Source organism: Salvia miltiorrhiza, unplaced genomic scaffold (assembly GCF_028751815.1).
Source record: "Salvia miltiorrhiza cultivar Shanhuang (shh) unplaced genomic scaffold, IMPLAD_Smil_shh original_scaffold_289, whole genome shotgun sequence".
In the NCBI taxonomy this organism is placed as follows: domain Eukaryota; kingdom Viridiplantae; phylum Streptophyta; class Magnoliopsida; order Lamiales; family Lamiaceae; genus Salvia; species Salvia miltiorrhiza.
Window position 1 is genome coordinate 1 of NW_026651521.1, and position 19759 is coordinate 19759.

The 19759-nt window shown below is 34.5% G+C and overlaps 1 long non-coding RNA gene across 3 annotated transcripts; it reads right to left on the reverse strand.

Annotated features, from left to right (window-relative positions):
- Nucleotides 1–4650: 4650 nt before the first annotated feature.
- Nucleotides 4651–15348, reverse strand: LOC131003898 (uncharacterized). 3 transcript variants are annotated; one of them, XR_009094851.1, is made up of 4 exons: nt 14504–15348; nt 13926–13992; nt 5533–5599; nt 4651–4927 (listed from the first exon to the last, which is right to left on the reverse strand). It is a non-coding gene; the product is annotated as an uncharacterized LOC131003898 (long non-coding RNA). The 3 variants fall into 3 exon arrangements; XR_009094850.1 differs by lacking the exons at nt 13926–13992; nt 14504–15348 and adding an exon at nt 6111–6261; XR_009094849.1 differs by lacking the exons at nt 4651–4927; nt 5533–5599 and adding an exon at nt 13095–13320 and having other exon boundaries at nt 14504–15334.
- Nucleotides 15349–19759: the final 4411 nt, after the last annotated feature.

A 19759-nucleotide genomic window follows, 5' to 3' on the forward strand; every position in this document is an offset into this window, starting at 1 on the left:
CATCCTTAATTTAATCTCAAGTGCTCATTTTTTATAATGGTAAAAATCACCACTCATTTTATGAAAAATTATGTCCACCAATAGTGTCATATTTTTTTTGAATTGAGGAAGTATATATATTGTATGTGTAGCTCGCGCAAGTCTAGAACCATAATCACCGCGCATCGCGCGGGAGATGCACTAGTTCTATATAATTATATGCAATAACAAATTTTATATTGGCTGAAACATTTTTTGCTTAATGTTTTGTTGGTGAGAGTAGAGTTTCTTCATAGCGACATGCTTGCAGTTCTTGAGGACACATTTGTACATAATTGCGAATTTCATCATTTTCTATTATTTTTATCCTTGAATCACTGTTCTTCTTAATAATTGTGTCGAACAGTAATGAGTTATTATCAATGGAAATAAGGGAGTAGTAATTTTCATGTAAAATCTTTTTGTGGTGCTTTATGATGTGTAATACTAGAATTTGATCAAAATTTTGTAATATATTTTTACCGTAATGTTTGATATTCCTCCGTCCACAATATTTCCACTTTTGCCATTTTGGTTCGTCCACAATGTCATTTTCACTTTCATTTATAGCAGTAGATCCACAAAACTCAACTCACAACAATAGTGGGATTCACACTCCACTTATAACAATATCCACTATCCACCACTTTCTTAAATCTCATGTCATCCCCAAAGTGAAAACAATATCGATCGTGCATGGATGAAAGGAGTATAATTTATTGTAATTTGTCTCATATTATTATTAGTTACATTGATAATTAACTTATAAATTAACTCTATTTATATAAAAACAAAGGGTAAATGTCACTTTCTGTCCCATCATTTGGCCGAATTATCGATTATATCTCAACTTTTCGATAATATCTAATTGGTACCCAACCTATCAACATTTTTTTTAATTGTGTTCCGTAAAAATTTTCCGGCGCCCGAAAGTTGACATGAAATGCCGAAAATTTATTGCGTGGAATTATTAATCCACTTGGAATTGCCAGCATTATTAAACTTTAAAAAAATATATATAACTATGTGGCACTTACTAAAACGATTTGGCTTCAGGGGTTTGAAGAAAAAATCCAAAACATCGGGCACTCATTCTTTTGCAAGAAGAAATTGCAGAACTTAGGTAAATCGAAGCACTCCAGTCGAAGCATTCCAGTCGACAAAGCATTCCAGACGAAGCATTCCAGATTATGTATATCGAGCGATAAATAATCACGCTTTGCACAATTAATTAACTAACTTTATTTAGTAAAATAGGAGTAATAAATTAATTTGTGGCAACTAGAGTATTTGATAAGTCGCCTATTTCGTGTAAAGAAAAGAAAACTACACTCTTAGGGCATGTTTGTTTGTCAGGAAAGTAATCTGAATTGGGATTGTTATTCCCAGTAAAATAATTCCATGGAAAATAAATCCTAATAGATTCATTATCCAGTGTTTGGAAATATCAAAATTAATTGTTAGGATTCTGGATTGTATCATTAAATAAATATATTTAATTAATATATGTAAGAATTAAAGTGATATTTACCCTTCATTTTCACTAATTCAGAATATAATTTTCGAGGTTTAAAAAATTATTTTCAATAATTCAGAATATAATTGATAGTGTGAAAATAGTTCGGGGTTTAAAGTGATATTTACCCTTAATTTTATAGTAACAACAAAGTACATTATTAAGATTAACTAAATGATTTATAATTCTAAAATTAAATTCATTTTTTTTCTTAGATAATAATAATAATAATAATAATAATAATAATAATAATAATAATAATAATAATAATAATAATAATAATAAATATAATAACAATAAGTATGATTCATAATTCTAAGAATTAAATTATGATTTCTTAAAATAATTCATGAATTAATTAATTAATTAATTAATAATAATAATAATAATAATAATAATAATAATAATAATAATAATAATAATAATAATAATAATAATAATAATAATAATAATAATAATAATAATAATAATAATAATAAGTGCCCATAATTCTAAAAATTAAATTATGATTTTCTTAAAATAATAATAATAATAATAATTTTCATTTTATAAAAAAATAATATTGGATATATGTAAGTAAGAATCCTGAGATTGAGGAAAAAGAATACTTAAGAAAAGCTAGGAATAAGAATCCTGGAAAGTTGTACTACTTTCCTTGTTTTCAGGATTCTGATTACTTTCTCTATCTGACAAAAATTTAACCAAACACAGGAATTTAATATTTTGGAATCAGATTATTTTCCCATGACAGAATCCGTGCCAAAACAAACATGCCCTTAATGTAACAATGTTGATTTGAATAATTAAATGTTTTAAATAGGTATTTATGTAAGAATCACGTAAAAATTCTAACAAGTCCTTTTCTTTATAATATGGAAACCAAATTTGTTTACGTGGCATTCTCAAAGCTCGCAATTTTAAATTAAGGTAAATGGCACTAAAATCCTTGTAGTTTCGCCAAATTCGCATTTTTCCCTTGACCTTTAAATTTCTTGTTAAAATCCTTGAACTTAATTCTGATTCTTATTTTTTCTCATAAAATTGATCGGCCTCTAAACTGCTACTGACATGGCTGTCGGAAATCCACGTAGGATTAAATTTTCGGCGAATTGTTGACTGTGTTTAAGTGAGAACATTAAACGTCATCGTTTTAAATGAAATTAGGGTTCTTCAGAGATGATTTGCCCTTCTCCTCTCTTTTCCTCCGGCCGCCGCGACCAGACCACTGGTAGCCTCTCTCCCGTTAACCCCTCTCTCATATCTTTTTACAGATCCCCTCTCCTCTCTTCTCCACTGGCCGCCGCGACCAGGCCGCCGACCGCCTCTCCCCGCTAACCCCTCCCTCCTCTCTTTACAAATCCCCTCTTCTCTCTTCTCCTCCGGCCGCCGCGACCAGGCCGCCGACCGCCTCTCCCCGCTAACCCCTCCCTCCTCTCTTTACAAATCCCCTCTTCTCTCGCTAACCCCTCTCTCATCTCTTTACTAAAGTGAACCCTTCTTCTGCCCATCAAACACGCCCACCGATCTAGACCTACGCACACGGATACACAAGCACGAGGCCGTCGCTGTTGTAACTCCGGCGAGGAGCTTCGGCCTCGTCCTTCGTTTGTACTCCCTCAAACTGAAACACCCTCTCTGTCCTTCATGCGATATTTTAAGATCAAGGGAAAAACAAGAATCGCACCAAACTTCAGGGATTTTGACGCTATTAGGTTAGACGCAAAACGACGTCGTTTATTTCTAATTAATCTAGTCAGCATAAGTGTGCCATGTTGGTGACACGTAATCTAATTAATGGTCGGAAAACGTCACTAAGGGAAAAACAAGAATCGGAGCAACGATCAAGGATTTTAACAAGAAATTTAAAGGTCAAGGGAATAATGTGAATTTAGCGAAACTACAAGGATTTTGGCGCTATTTGCCCTTTAAATTATCTTAAATTTCTTTCATTTGATCCCTTCATTCTTATTTTCATAACACCTATCCACATTGATTTCCAATGAGATTTCACCATTGAAAAATCCTATATAAATTTCATTTATGCTGAGTCTTTTCACGTCACAATTATTTTGCATCATCAATCTAATCTATATATATATAAAAGTAATATAAACTCTATCCTACGTGGCGTAATAGAATCACTCTATTCTAATTTTCCTCCATTCTCATTCATTCTTATTTTTTCTAAATTTTTAATCAATAAATTTCTATATATCTAATTTCAAACCTATCATCAACAAATTTCTATATCTAATTTCTTATACATTAATTATATCCCAATTTTCCTCCATTCTCATTCATTCTTATTTTTTCTAAATTTTTAATCAATAAATTTCTATATATCTAATTTCAAACCTATCATCAACAAATTTCTATATCTAATTTCTTATACATTAATTATATCTCAATCATGAAAATTTATATATTACTTCGTTAGAAGGAATTTAAATATGAGTACAATTGTAAATGCTATTTAACAACACATTCTAACTAAAAATGCGAAACTGAAAATATTGCCAAAAACATGAGGAAAAATTAATTTTTAAATATTGCCAAAAACATGAGGAACTATTTTCGTTAGAATATATGACAACATGACATATTTTAATTAAAAATACTCTATTCTAATTTTCCTCCATTCTCATTCATTCTTATTAATTTCTATATATCTAATTTCTAACCTATCATCAACAAATTTCTATATCTAATTTCTTATACATTAATTATATCCCAATCATGAAAATTTATATATTACTTCGTTAGAAGGAATCTAAATATGAGTACAATTGTAAATGCTATTTAACAATACATTCTAACTAAAAATGCGAAACTGAAAATATTGCCAAAAACATGAGGAAAAATTAATTTTTAAATATTGCCAAAAACATGAGGAAAAACTAATTTTTACATGACAACATATTCTAACTGAAAATGTGCAAATGAAAATATAACAAAAAAACATACAATTGTAAATATGACAACATATTCTAACTAAAAATGTGTCACAGCCCGCCCTAACTATGGATAGTTAGGCCGAGTGATCCACGACTAGGGATGGGGTTAAAGAAGAAGGGGAAGAAAAGGGGCGTCATTTATAGCCGTAAAACTTACTCATCTTAATAAAACTCGTCATTTTTATTCATTAATACTCAATTGAAAACAGTCTATGAAAGACAGCATAAAACTTAATTAATATCATTAATCAAGTTATACATCGTATGAAACCATTCTCTTAAGACTCAAAGTATGACATAACATACTATAACATCAACAACATCTTGCAGCGGAAAGTAGCTAGACATATGTATGAAGACATATTCTAGACAGGTTAACTATTTATTAACAACCCTGGAGACTCCGCTCATTGCAGCACCATCATCACATCAGCTCAACCTGCACATTTAGAAAACATATGCAGGGCTGAGTACAAAAGCACTCAGTGGGCACGTATGCCTAGGTATAAAAATACATGCTTCAAAACTATAAATTGTCATGCCATCATAATCAGTACAGCAAGGGAGTTTTTCGCTAAAAAGGCCCAAGCTTACTAAGTTCATTTGTGATTCTTAAAGTTCGTCTGATCAGACTAAGTTCTTTTGTAATCTATCATATCTGGAACTTTGTGCCGGAGAGGTGGCCACCTCTCACGGTCACTTGACCGGCCAACCCGCTAGATGACTCACGGTCACTGGTGTACACTAGTCCTGGCAGGATAGCTATCAACTGCTCAAGACCCGAATTCGATTGCATCATTGGTAAAGCCAAAGCAGATAGATATCATACTAAAATTTAAACATTTTATGGCAAGACAATACTTGAAATAACTTTAACTCAAATATTTTGTAACGAAATAACTTGCTCAAATGTAACATTAAACTCATTTGATAGATATATATAAAACTGAAATTAACAGTTAAATCATCTCATGCATTCATTCGTATAAGAGGCCTACGACACGCAGGGGATCTCTATATACGTATAGTAAAAGTAATGCCCACCTCGTTGTGTCTCTGTATCAATGAGTAACGTCACTCTCTCCCTCAAGTCGTTACTTCCCAAAAGGACCTTCATCGTTATGAAGAATTGGTGAGAAGTTATAAAAGAAACCTCGATTAATAATCTAATCTCTTTTATGAAACATTAGTATCTCTAATGTTCATCTCTCTTGATTGTTAATCAATATAACAATTATTATCTCTCGTCATTACTCATTAATTATAACATCCTTATGTTATAATTAGCAGCGCTTCAATTAAAAGAAATATTTAACACATCGAAAAGTCCACTTTCTTAGCAGATCTATTCGCTCTCATCTCGTCTAATTAACCGATTAGAAAGTTAAACTTTCCATTAGGCATGTATTTGAGTCACGGGTCAACAAGAATTGACTATGCTCAAATTCTAATTTCACTAAAAATTTCGGCATGACCTATTCATATATAATGTCAGCCACGAGATTTCAACGCGTGAATCTCACTACGTGAACTCGTCTCTCGACTCAAAACTTAACATCTTGACATCTTTTCAACGCAAACCAAACAATTCAAAATCATCAAAACGTAGGTAGAGATCTTACCTACTTAGATACGTGATCGAAAAGATGATCGGCGCTCGTCTCGGTGCTCAAATCGGAGGTCAAAAGCTCCAACTCCTCAACAATGGTGTTATGCGTGAGTTTAGTGTGTGTTTTAGGTGTTGTGTGTGTGAGTTAAAAGTGTTTGGCTGAAACAAACGTGTAATATGTGTGAGTGAGTTTGGGCGGTTGGGGGGGTGGTTAGGGGTAGGGTAGGTTAGATATTTAGGATATTAACCCGTTAGTCGTTAAATATCTCGTTTCGTCTCGTCTCGTTTTAACGACTAACTACCCATACTCTTCGTTACTCGCCCTCTCAACTTCTACTCACTTTTATTACACTCGTAATTCTATATAAATATAGAAAATACAAGCTCGTTCTCGAAATTCTGATAAACGAGATTTACACGTTTATCGAGAAATCCCGATTTACTATTCACTCGTCGTCCAAAAATAAAAACTTTCATTATTGGACTCGTATCGAAAAACTAAGAATATTTCTCGACGACGTGCACGTAAGATTTTGAAAGTCGACAAAAAGACGAAATAGCCGTACTTTACTATTCATCGTCAAAAAGTCAAAAATTTCAAAAACGTCTTAACGGACTCAGATTTCACTTCCGAGTTCACCGTTCTCATTCAAATAGTTATCTAGAATTATTCAAATACTCAAACTCAAATACGGATATAAAATCCCACATCATCCTCACATCATCAAAAGAACATCTCAACATCTTTAAAATATAACAACAAAACTTCATATAACTCTTCATCTCTTTACAAAGTAAATCAAACAAGGGATCTAAACCCTAATTACTCAAACTTAAGCAATTAACACATCATCAAAAGCCCGGGTGTTACATACCCTCCCCCTTAAAATAAATTTCGTCCCGAAATTTGTACCTCCTGTAAATGTTTCGGGTACTTCTCTCACATCTTATCCTCAAGCTCTATTTCCACTTCTTTCTAACTATCATATCTCCATTGGACCTTATCCAATGCAATCGACTTATTACTCAATTGCCGAATTTTATGATCTAGCATCATCTGAGGTCTCTCTTCATAACTCAAGTCTGGTTCTAAGATCATTTCTTCTTAGTAAACCACATGGTTTGGGTCGAAAATATATATCATCTCAATTGTGACACGTGAAACACGTTATGCACATTTCCAAAGCTAGGTGGCAAAGCCAACCTGTACGCTATTGGACCTATCTTTTGCAATATCTCGTAAGGACTTATAACTCTGGGTCTAAGCTGTCCTTTAACTCCAAATCTATTCATCCCCTTTTGAGGGTGAAACCTTCAAGAAAACTTTGTCTCCAATCTCGAAACTTTGTCTCACATCTTATAGGCAAACTCAATTAGTGGCAACACATTCTCCCGATGTACTCCTCTATCAAGGATAGTAGTTCTTATCATATCTTCTATCGTCTGCTATGCTAAAATTCATCCTTGTACCCAACTCTTTCTGTAACTCATCCAAAAACGTGATGTAATAATTTTTTTTTTTCTCTCTCAGGTGATCTACACCGGTACTCAATGAAATCTTATAATCTCACGAACGTACAATTGTGCTAACTTATCTGGTCCATACGCGATTAGGATCGGTATGAAATGTGCAGATTTTGTTAGTCGATCTACAATCACCCAAATTGCTGTATTTCCTCTTTGACTTTTGGGTAAAGCTGTCACAAAATCCATCACTATGTGATCCCATTTCCACTCGGGAATCTCCAACGGTTTTAACTTCCCATAGGGTCGTTGGTGTAATGCTTTCACTTGCTGACAAGCTAAGCATCGCTCTACAAACGAAGCTATGTCTCATTTCATTCCGTCCCACAAAAATCTATTTTTCACAACCTGATACATCTTTGTGCCTCCTGGGTGGGCGGTGTAAGGCGTGTCATGAGTTTCACTCATGATCGTATTCTTAAGTTCATCATCGCGGGGAATGCATCTTCTCCCCTCAAATAAGATAGCATTGTCTGATTTTTTTTTTTTTTTTTTTTTTGTAGCTCTTGAGATCTCCTACTCTTATCCTTTCTCGTAACTTGTTCATTGTCTCATCTTTCCTTGTGCTTCAATCACCATTTTCCTCAAACTAGGCATCGTCTCAACAATACTCGCTATCGTCCCTGGTGGTTTTATCATCTCTATCCTCATCTTGTCAAAGTCCTTTATAAGCTCATCCTCTCTCGTGAGAAGACATCCTAACTTTGACGAGACCTTTCGGCTCAATGCATCGGCTACTACATTGGCCTTGCCAGGGTGATAGTTAATGTCGCAGTTAACATCCTTTACTAATTCGAGCCATCTCATTTGCCTCATGTTAATATCCTTATGCTTGAAAAAGTATTTCAAAGTTTTGTGGTCCGTGAAAATCTCACATCTAACTCCGTAGAGATGATGTCTCCAAATTTTCAGGGCATGCACAACGGCTGCAAGCTCTAAATCATGCGTTGGATAATTTATCTCGTGGGGTCTAAGTTATCGTGATGCATAGACTATAACTCTTTTTTCTTGCATCAAAACACATCCTAGCCCACTCTCTAACGCATCTGCGTAGATGGTATACTCTTTATCCATTTCTAGGACTATCAGCTGTAGTCAATTTCCTTTAAGCTCTTAAAAACTCTTTTCACACTCCTCTTTCCAATTGTATTTAGCTTATTTTCTAAGTAATTGTGTCATCGGTCTTGCTATCGTGGAAAATCCTTCAATAAACCTCTGATAGTATCCTGCTAAGCCTAAAAAGTTGAGAATCTTGTTAGGCGTAGTTGGTGATCTCCACTCATGTACAGCTTGTACCTTGACGGGGTCAACTTTAATTCCTTCGGATGATACAATATGTCCTAGAAAAGTTACTTCGTTCAACCAAAACTCGCACTTGGTGAATTTGGCAAAAAGCTTCTCAACTCTTAGTGTTTCCAACATCGTTCTCAAATGTTTTGGCGCTCCTGCTCATTCTTCGAATATATGAGAATATCATCTATGAAAACTAGGACAAATTTATCCAGTTATTGATGAAAACTCGATTCATGTGATCCATGAAAACTACTGGTGCTTTCGTCAAACCGAATGGCATAACTATGAACTCATAGTGTTCATACCTCATTTGAAAAGTTGTCTTAGGTATATCATTCTGTCAAAATTTGAACTGGTGGTAATATGATCTCAAGTCAACTTTCAAGAAAAATGCGTTCCTCGTAATTGATCAAACAAGTCATCTATCCTCGGCAAAGGATATTTGTTCTTGAGTGTCAATTTATTCAGCTCTCGATAATCTATGCACATTCTCAACGTGCCATCCTTCTTTTTGACAAAAAGGACTGGTGCTCCCCACAGGGATACACTATGTCTAATAAAACCTAACTCGAGCAATTCTTGTAGCTGAATCTTCAGCTCTTGTAGCTCCTTAGGCGCCATTCTATAGGGTGCCTTCGACACTGGTGCTGATCCAGGTTCTAGGTCGATAGTGAACTCCAACTATCTTGTTGGTGGCAATCCTGGTAAGACCTCGGGAAATACATCTCTATGTTCCCTTACCACTGCTACATCCTCAAAGTTTTTTTTTTTTTTTTACTTGATTCTCCTTCATCATTCAAGTAAACTAGGTAAGCTTGTGCTCCTTTCTTCTTTACCAATTTCGACGCCTGAAGTGCCGAAATGATTGGAACTCTCTTCTTTCTATCAATGCCGTGAAAACATGTCTGTTCCTTCCCAGGTGGTTGGAAAGTTATCTGTCTCTTCTTACAATCAATCGGGCCAAAGTTCTCTGCTAACCATTCCATCCTTAGAATAATGTCTACGTTCCACATAGGCATTAAGTGCAAGGTTCTTGCTTTCATCTTTAGTGATCCTAACTCAAGCTCTAAGTTAGAAATCATGTGAGAAACTGTAGTAGCTCTTCCTACAGGAGTGATTACTCTCAACTCGGGACTAGCTTGTTTTTGGTTCGAGTTTGAAGGTAACATGCTTCAACCAATTAAAGAATGCGAGGCTCCTGTATTAAACAGGATTCTAACTGGTGCATCCAATAACTTGCCCATACTACCTTAAAGTCCTGCCTTAAACCAGCACTTAAAACTCAGACATCTCTTCATCATTATCCATCTTCTGATGAGCGAACGTGATAGCTCACAAAATTCTCAATTATACTCTACAATCGATTTCTTTCCTTGCATCAAACTTCGATAATCAGCCTCTCGCTGCTTACTGTACTCCTCGGTACATACTTCTCAAGAGTAGTCTTCAATTGTTCTCAGGTGTAGTTTACCAGTTGCTCGGGTGTTAAAGTCCTCTGACGTGCCTCTCACTGGTCTTATACATCAAAAGAATCTACTAGGATAACTCAAAAGTTGTAAGGGTTCAACCATAGAACGACATCAAAACAAATTGTTCAAGAGACTCAAATGAATGACCAGAGGGTAGAATGAAGTAACTACCAGGTCGAACAAAAATGACCTAGAGTAAGAACCCATCTGGCTTTTCAACCGAAAGTTGAAACACATGGGTTTATAAACCCAAAACACGTCTACTGAGATTTGGATCATGCGGACTGGCCAGGTCCAACATAATCACTCCCCAGTCACACGGGATATACTATCCCGAACTTGGAAATTCTGTGTCTTCTAAATCCTCAACATACTATACATAACAAAACTTAAGTTCACACCAGCAAGCTAAAAGCTTAAACTCAGGGTCCTATGTTCTAGACTCTTGTTTCGAAAGTTCAATATTTTTCGACTCTCCTCTCAATGTTGCGGTGGTGGTGGCGGATTATTATCCCGCCTATCCTTCACATCACACTCTTGATGATATCTTTGAGGCATTTTTGAAATCACAAAATGAAAACTCAACTCGACCAACGCTCTATGCATCCTCGAAACTCAAGTTCAATTTACTAACTCAACTTTAAGGAAACCCTCACGGTCACCTTAACATTCATCTATAAGGCAATAAGCACTCACGAAATGCTAACAAAAAGACCACTCTGGTCTACCTAATATATCCATCAGTAGAATGCCTCTTTTTAGAGGACTTACATAAAGGGGTTATTTAAACCCTACAAAAACCATAGTATCTATCGTAATGTCCCTTCTAAACCGACACCATTAATAGTACTATGTCTCGGTCTGGACCTCCTACGGTAATTGCTACCAGTTAACTCATCTAGTTGCTACTTTAGCACACTAGGAACATCCATCTATTTAACATCAGTAGGGTACTATATTCGCATGCTTATCTATCATCATGTCAAAATCTCAAGTACCAGTATCTCCTAAGTAAGTTATATACATCGCAATGTAATTGCAACTAATCAAAAACGAGGGTGTACCGCGCATACTCTCAAGATCATCCTTAGCTCTAGCCTACATCGACTTCTCTTCTCATCCTCATCAACTCTAGCCCTCCTCGGCTACTTCTCATCCTCATTATCGTTTATCATTTTATCATCTTTGGTAACTGATACTTAAGGATCGACTCGATATCTACTACACTCTTCTAGAGTCCCTGGTAGAAAACAAGCATCCGGTCAGTAGATCCGCATAGAAAATCTGGGTATCTGTAACAAATCCCATCTCCTGTGGGTCCAATGCTCAAGACGACATGTCCCATCATATTGAGTGGCTTTCTTCCTTGCTCAATCCTACCACTCGATTGGTAGCACGGGGACTAGGTGCACGATGCCATCCAGTCTAGTAACAACCATAAGGCTTTCATCCTTTCATAGTCTATGAACATGTGTTTGAAAATCTGCTAGGGTATCTCTGTACCACATACTGTACGCCTCGTCCTCGTATCTGATCTTTCCTGAGTTCGATCTCACAACAGTCCTGGCCAACCTATAAGGAGAACTTAAAGGTGACTCTAGGAACTAACTCTACTTGGCTCCAGCAACAGAAATAAACAAAACATAACTTAGCAAAACTCCTACTAAGTAGTACTGTTATCTTAAAACTCAAGCTCAAAATATCTAAATTCTCATCTCGTCCCATCTTTACTTAGTAGGGAATCTCTCTAAACAATGATATTAGATCCCTTAATCTAAATCATCGTGACTCAGTAAGACAACTCAACAATTCTCTCTCAAAGCCATCTCCAAAGACTATGGCTCATGATACCTCCTCAAGTACCATTAAGGTTGCGTGAGCAAAACTCGCGTCACAAAATAACTCAACATATCGTACAATATCTCATTGCAGCATGCTAATAACTCATCATTAATCATGCTATTATACTCAAGCTCATAACTCAAACTCATAACTCAAACCAACAAGTACTTAAAGCAATTGCTAATTCTCTCAAGCTTTAGCTCTAAGTTCTCATTTCATCCTTCTACTTAGTAAAAAAAAATCTCTCTTAACAATGACATTAGATTCCTTCATCTAAATCATCGTGACTTATCACAACTGCTCAAACAATTCTCATCACAAAACATCTCAAATACATCACATCATAACTCATAATTATGCATCCTCAATCATATAACATCATACGATACAAACGCTCTCATGATTCATCATGTAACATCAACATATGCTCTTACAACATAATAACTCATTATTAATCATGTTTTCATCCTCAAACTCAAACTATGCACCTTTAAAGTGTAACATCATAACTCATCATATAACCTCAACATCATGCTCTTCAAAATTTAACGTCAAATAAACTTTGAAATTTTACATACCTCGTTGAGCCTGGTGTGATGGTGCGCTGAGCTCACGGTTGTTAATAACTATTAGTCTAGTGACTCATTCTAGACTAAACTCAAGACTTCTAATTCAGAGCTTTCCTTCGCTCTGATACCACTCTGTCACAGCCCGCCCTAACTATGGATAGTTAGGCCGAGTGATCCACGACTAGGGATGGGGTTAAAGAAGAAGGGGAAGAAAAGGGGCGTCATTTTTAGCCGTAAAACTTACTCATCTTAATAAAACTCGTCATTTTTATTCATTAATACTCAATTGAAAACAGTCTATGAAAGACAGCATAAAACTTAATTAATATCATTAATCAAGTTATACATCGTATGAAACCATTCTCTTAAGACTCAAAGTATGACATAACATACTATAACATCAACAACATCTTGCAGCGGAAAGTAGCTAGACATATGTATGAAGACATATTCTAGACAGGTTAACTATTTATTAACAACCCTGGAGACTCCGCTCATTGCAGCACCATCATCACATCAGCTCAACCTGCACATTTAGAAAACATATGCAGGGCTGAGTACAAAAGCACTCAGTGGGCACGTATGCCTAGGTATAAAAATACATGCTTCAAAACTATAAATTGTCATGCCATCATAATCAGTACAGCAAGGGAGTTTTTCGCTAAAAAGGCCCAAGCTTACTAAGTTCATTTGTGATTCTTAAAGTTCGTCTGATCAGACTAAGTTCTTTTGTAATCTATCATATCTGGAACTTTGTGCCGGAGAGGTGGCCACCTCTCACGGTCACTTGACCGGCCAACCCGCTAGATGACTCACGGTCACTGGTGTACACTAGTCCTGGCAGGATAGCTATCAACTGCTCAAGACCCGAATTCGATTGCATCATTGGCAAAGCCAAAGCAGATAGATATCATACTAAAATTTAAACATTTTATGGCAAGACAATACTTGAAATAACTTTAACTCAAATATTTTGTAACGAAATAACTTGCTCAAATGTAACATTAAACTCATTTGATAGATATATATAAAACTGAAATTAACAGTTAAATCATCTCATGCATTCATTCGTATAAGAGGCCTACGACACGCAGGGGATCTCTATATACGTATAGTAAAAGTAATGCCCACCTCGTTGTGTCTCTGTATCAATGAGTAACGTCACTCTCTCCCTCAAGTCGTTACTTCCCAAAAGGACCTTCATCGTTATGAAGAATTGGTGAGAAGTTATAAAAGAAACCTCGATTAATAATCTAATCTCTTTTATGAAACATTAGTATCTCTAATGTTCATCTCTCTTGATTGTTAATCAATATAACAATTATTATCTCTCGTCATTACTCATTAATTATAACATCCTTATGTTATAATTAGCAGCGCTTCAATTAAAAGAAATATTTAACACATCGAAAAGTCCACTTTCTTAGCAGATCTATTCGCTCTCATCTCGTCTAATTAACCGATTAGAAAGTTAAACTTTCCATTAGGCATGTATTTGAGTCACGGGTCAACAAGAATTGACTATGCTCAAATTCTAATTTCACTAAAAATTTCGGCATGACCTATTCATATATAATGTCAGCCACGAGATTTCAACGCGTGAATCTCACTACGTGAACTCGTCTCTCGACTCAAAACTTAACATCTTGACATCTTTTCAACGCAAACCAAACAATTCAAAATCATCAAAACGTAGGTAGAGATCTTACCTACTTAGATACGTGATCGAAAAGATGATCGGCGCTCGTCTCGGTGCTCAAATCGGAGGTCAAAAGCTCCAACTCCTCAACAATGGTGTTATGCGTGAGTTTAGTGTGTGTTTTAGGTGTTGTGTGTGTGAGTTAAAAGTGTTTGGCTGAAACAAACGTGTAATATGTGTGAGTGAGTGAGTTTGGGCGGTTGGGGGGGTGGTTAGGGGTAGGGTAGGTTAGATATTTAGGATATTAACCCGTTAGTCGTTAAATATCTCGTTTCGTCTCGTCTCGTTTTAACGACTAACTACCCATACTCTTCGTTACTCGCCCTCTCAACTCCTACTCACTTTTATTACACTCGTAATTCTATATAAATATAGAAAATACAAGCTCGTTCTCGAAATTCTGATAAACGAGATTTACACGTTTATCGAGAAATCCCGATTTACTATTCACTCGTCGTCCAAAAATAAAAACTTTCATTATTGGACTCGTATCGAAAAACTAAGAATATTTCTCGACGACGTGCACGTAAGATTTTGAAAGTCGACAAAAAGACGAAATAGCCGTACTTTACTATTCATCGTCAAAAAGTCAAAAATTTCAAAAACGTCTTAACGGACTCAGATTTCACTTCCGAGTTCACCGTTCTCATTCAAATAGTTATCTAGAATTATTCAAATACTCAAACTCAAATACGGATATAAAATCCCACATCATCCTCACATCATCAAAAGAACATCTCAACATCTTTAAAATATAACAACAAAACTTCATATAACTCTTCATCTCTTTACAAAGTAAATCAAACAAGGGATCTAAACCCTAATTACTCAAACTTAAGCAATTAACACGTCATCAAAAGCCCGGGTGTTACAAAATGTGAAACTAAAACAGGAAAAACTATTTTCGTTAGTATATATGACAACATGACATATTTTAATTAAAAATATAGCAAAAAAAGAACAAGATGTAAATTACATTTTTTTGTAGATATTATTGGGGAGGTAAAAACTGAAAATATTACCAGACTGATAGTAACTCAACTTGGGGAACGTGTAATTGAAGGCAAACTCATTTCAGGAAAAAATTCGGGCAAGAAGTTTCCCATAGCTAGAATGATTATGAGTCTATCAGATTTCGCTAAATTTCCAATTCGGTTTCAGAGAAGGCAATTTCCTGTGAGTGTTTGTTTTGCTATGACAATAAATAAAAGTCAGGGACAATCTCTTTCAAATGTAGGATTATACCTACCGAAACCAGTTTTTAGTCATGGACAACTCTACGTGGCAATCTCAAGAGTCACTAGAAAAAGAGGTTTAAAGATTTTAGTTTGTGATGAGAGTGGTCATACGCAAGACACAACAACTAATGTTGTGTATGATGAAATTTTCGATATATTATGAGGTAATTGCAAATTTAATATTTTATTCAAACTTTACAAATTTTAAGTCATTAACGGTATTATTTAAAATATTTTTTTTCTTATATTTTGCTAGGTTGATTTGATATGTGCGTGCTGCTTGTGATTGGAGGGAATAAAGGTACAATAAATCCCATCATATTTTTTCATGTTCATAGATAAAATATGTTATATAAGGATGGTTGAGCCGGGTCGGTTTGGGGACGATGGTTAGGTCGGAGTTCTTGAAACTGACCTTCCCGCTCTTCTGTCCTTTCCTTTTTGTTTTCGTTTTAGACGAGTACTCTTTTTTCCTTCTACGGTTTTTCCTACCGGGTTTTCCGTAAAAGAGTTTTAATGAGGCTCGACCCTTAGTCTGTTTCTTTTGTACTTTCAAGGGTTTCTTAGGTTTTTCTTTTCTTTTATACATAATAGCATGAGGATGGATATATTTCGTCTTTTACTGTATCATGTTTCGGCTTTATACTTTGGTATTTGCTTCTCTTTTTTTTTGTTTTTTTTTGGAGAAGGAGACAGAAGTTGATTTTTAAGCATCGAAAAATTCTAAAATCATCATAATCAGATTGGATTTGTGGAAGTGTCTAAAATTAGTTTCTGAGTTCAGAGAATTGTTTGACTAAAAATATATTTAGTTAACATCTTTTACTTTAAAACAAACTTATTTAATGCTTTATTTTAGTGAAAAAAATCATCAAATAAAAAATGTAATAAATAATTACAAATATTTATATATTTTTATTTATTCCCGTCGATTTTCGACGGGTTACCGACTAGTTTAGCCAATTAATTAATTAGTTGGTCAAACACATAGTTGTACTTTTAATGAGAAATTGAGAAAATTATTTAGAAAGTTTAAATTTAAAAGTATTTTAATTACCACGTGAAGTATTTACACAAAAGGATTAATTAGATATATAATGTGTAATTTTCAATATTATTCAATCATTTTAGTCTTTATTAATTTGAGAAGATACACTTGATTAATAAAAATAGTAAAGTTAATCCAATGTTTTTTTTTCTTATAAAAATGGGAGAAGGAATCAGAAAAAACGTAGCGAAATATGATAAATATTAATTATATCAGGTGGAATTCATCACCATCAGACATCAATTCTACTCATCATCTTCGACATCCACATATGAAATCAAGATATATCTACAAATGTGAGAAAGATAGATGACTCAACCTAAAACACCTCTAGATTGACTTGCAATAGGACAAGGACACTCTAGCAATGGTAAGTTGACCCAATGTCGTCTCTCAAGGAAGATCTTAAATGGCTTCTAATTGTATCACACGAAAGCAGTAAAGATTGGATTGAAAGCAGTAAAATTAAACTAAAGCTTGGAATTTAAACTTAACGAGAAACTTAAATTAAAGAATTATCTAGGCGGAAAAGAACCATTAACTAATGCTTGTAAATTAAACTTAACTAAAACTTAATCTTAAAATTAACTAGGCGAGAAAGAATCATTAACTAGGCAGAAAAGAACGAACATAAATACTTAAGCATAATTAAATCACTAACCCTAGGCAGAATTAAATGCATAAAGTAAAGGAATTAACTAGGCGAGTTGAATTAAACGCTACGAGGCTAAGGATTTAAACTACTTTAATTAAAAGCTTTTAATCTAACTAGGCAGAAACGAAATTGCATAATCTAAAGCAAAGCATAATTAAAGTAAAAGCAAGGAATTAATGTAAATAAAATAAAAACTATAAAACGTCTCGAGAAGCAAATATGTCACTTGATTACAACTCTAAACGAAGAACTAACTAAAACGGAATTGAAAGCTAACTAAAATGGAATTGAAAGCTAACTAAGAACTAACTAAAACTCGAAACTAAGAACTATCTAAAATGAGAATTAAACTAAAATTGTTTTGATTCTTGATCGAAGGCTAAAAGATTTAAATTGCCGGAGGTAGAAGATTGTCCTTGATCATGAATGTTCAACCCTTTTTATAGACCATCCTTCATCAACCCTAATTACCATAAAGTACGGCCCAGCCAAAACTGGGCTTAAAAGATAAGCATCAAACAGAGTGCGCACATAGGAGACTTCAGGATAACTTGCTCGGCAAGCCTTGGCAGCTCTAGCGTCTTGGCAGAGCTGGAAGTCATGGCAGATCTGGCGAGTCTGGAATTCAGCTCTGGAGATGGTGAGCTTTGACTATGGCATTTCAGCTCTGTCGAGCGTGGTCAGTTCTGGCGCGGGATTATCAGCTCTGCTCTGGCGCGGGCTTTACAGCTCTGGACACTAGTTTGCGCCAGAATACGCAATTCTCATCCAAAATCTCCAGAATATCATTATTTATCCTATTTTATAAAAATCTCCAGCAAAGCATAAAACAGACTCATAAACGCACCAAATTCCAGAATATTAAGCTCAAACATGGCACACTCAAACCCTCAAAATACGAACAATTAAGCATAAATCAATATATATATATATATATATATAGAGAGAGAGAGAGAGAGAGAGAGCTGAGATGAGAGAGGTTAATCTTGTGTTTACCTTGATAGATTTTAGAAAGTTTAAATTTGAAAGTATTTTAATTACCACTTGAAGAATTTATATAAAAGGATTAATAAGGGATATATAATAGAAATTTTTTAATATTATTCAATCATATCATTTTTAATCTTTATTAATTTGAGAACATACGCTTGAGGGCCGTTTACTTTTGAGGATTAGCGTTTATAGATAAAAATAGTAAGGCTAATACCTTATTTACTTTGATGAATTGAAATTTTGGAATATTCCAAAACCTTTGATTATTTGTATGTATCATTTAATTTAGTTTGACTTGATTCATATCCCATTGCAAGGGTAGATTGTAGAAATCATACTCTTAATAAAATACCCAATCATGCAAAGTAAATACCCCCTTGATTAATAACAAGGTTAATTCCTTATTTACTTTGATGAATTAAACTTTTGGGATATCGCAAGGCCCTTGATTATTCAGTTCATTTAAGCTAGTTTTGCTTGATTATCAATTTCAACAACTATTACCCTTATGTGGCGCTTACTTTGCATGATTGATAAGATACATGATTGAGTATTTTTCTCCTAAATAGTAGGATTTCTCCTGTCCCACTTTTTTAATGGGATAAGAATCGATCAAAACTAACTTAAACGATAAAAATAATCAAGGGTCTTGGGATATTCCAAAATTTCAATCCATCAAAATAAACGCCCCCTTACAATTGTAGGACTCCTCCATTCATCAAATACATAACTAATTTTTATTAAAATCGTAACGACTCCCCCTAGAAGGATGTTTCATGACGGAGGAGTATTTAATATTCTTTCAAACAAATTAAGTGGAAATGTGGAATAACGTCATTTTGAGTTCATCGGGGTGAAAAATTAAAGGGGTTAATTGCCTGTAAATTCACGAACTTTCGTCATTTTTCTAATTTTTTCCATGATATTTAAAATTGACAAATTAATCCATCAATTGAAAATTCATTTTTAATGTTCTTATGGGATACAATTATCTCTAAATTAAATCTGAGCTGGATATCGAAATTGCCAGCGTGGCACAATTGTATAAGGTTAGGGTTGTTTCACTCGTCAGATGTGGTGAAACGATCATAGCCTTATTATACGATATTGTTCTTACTATATTCTTAATGCATTGATAATTAATATGTTACTACAAATTATAAATTTCATATAATTATATGTAATAACAAATTTTATAATGGCTGAAACATACTCCATCTATCCATGAAATGTTGTCCTAATAAAGGAGGGAGACACGAGTTTAAAAAAAAATTGTGTTGTTTATTTATTAAGTGGAGAAAGGGGCTCACAAATGAAGAAAAATTGAAAAAG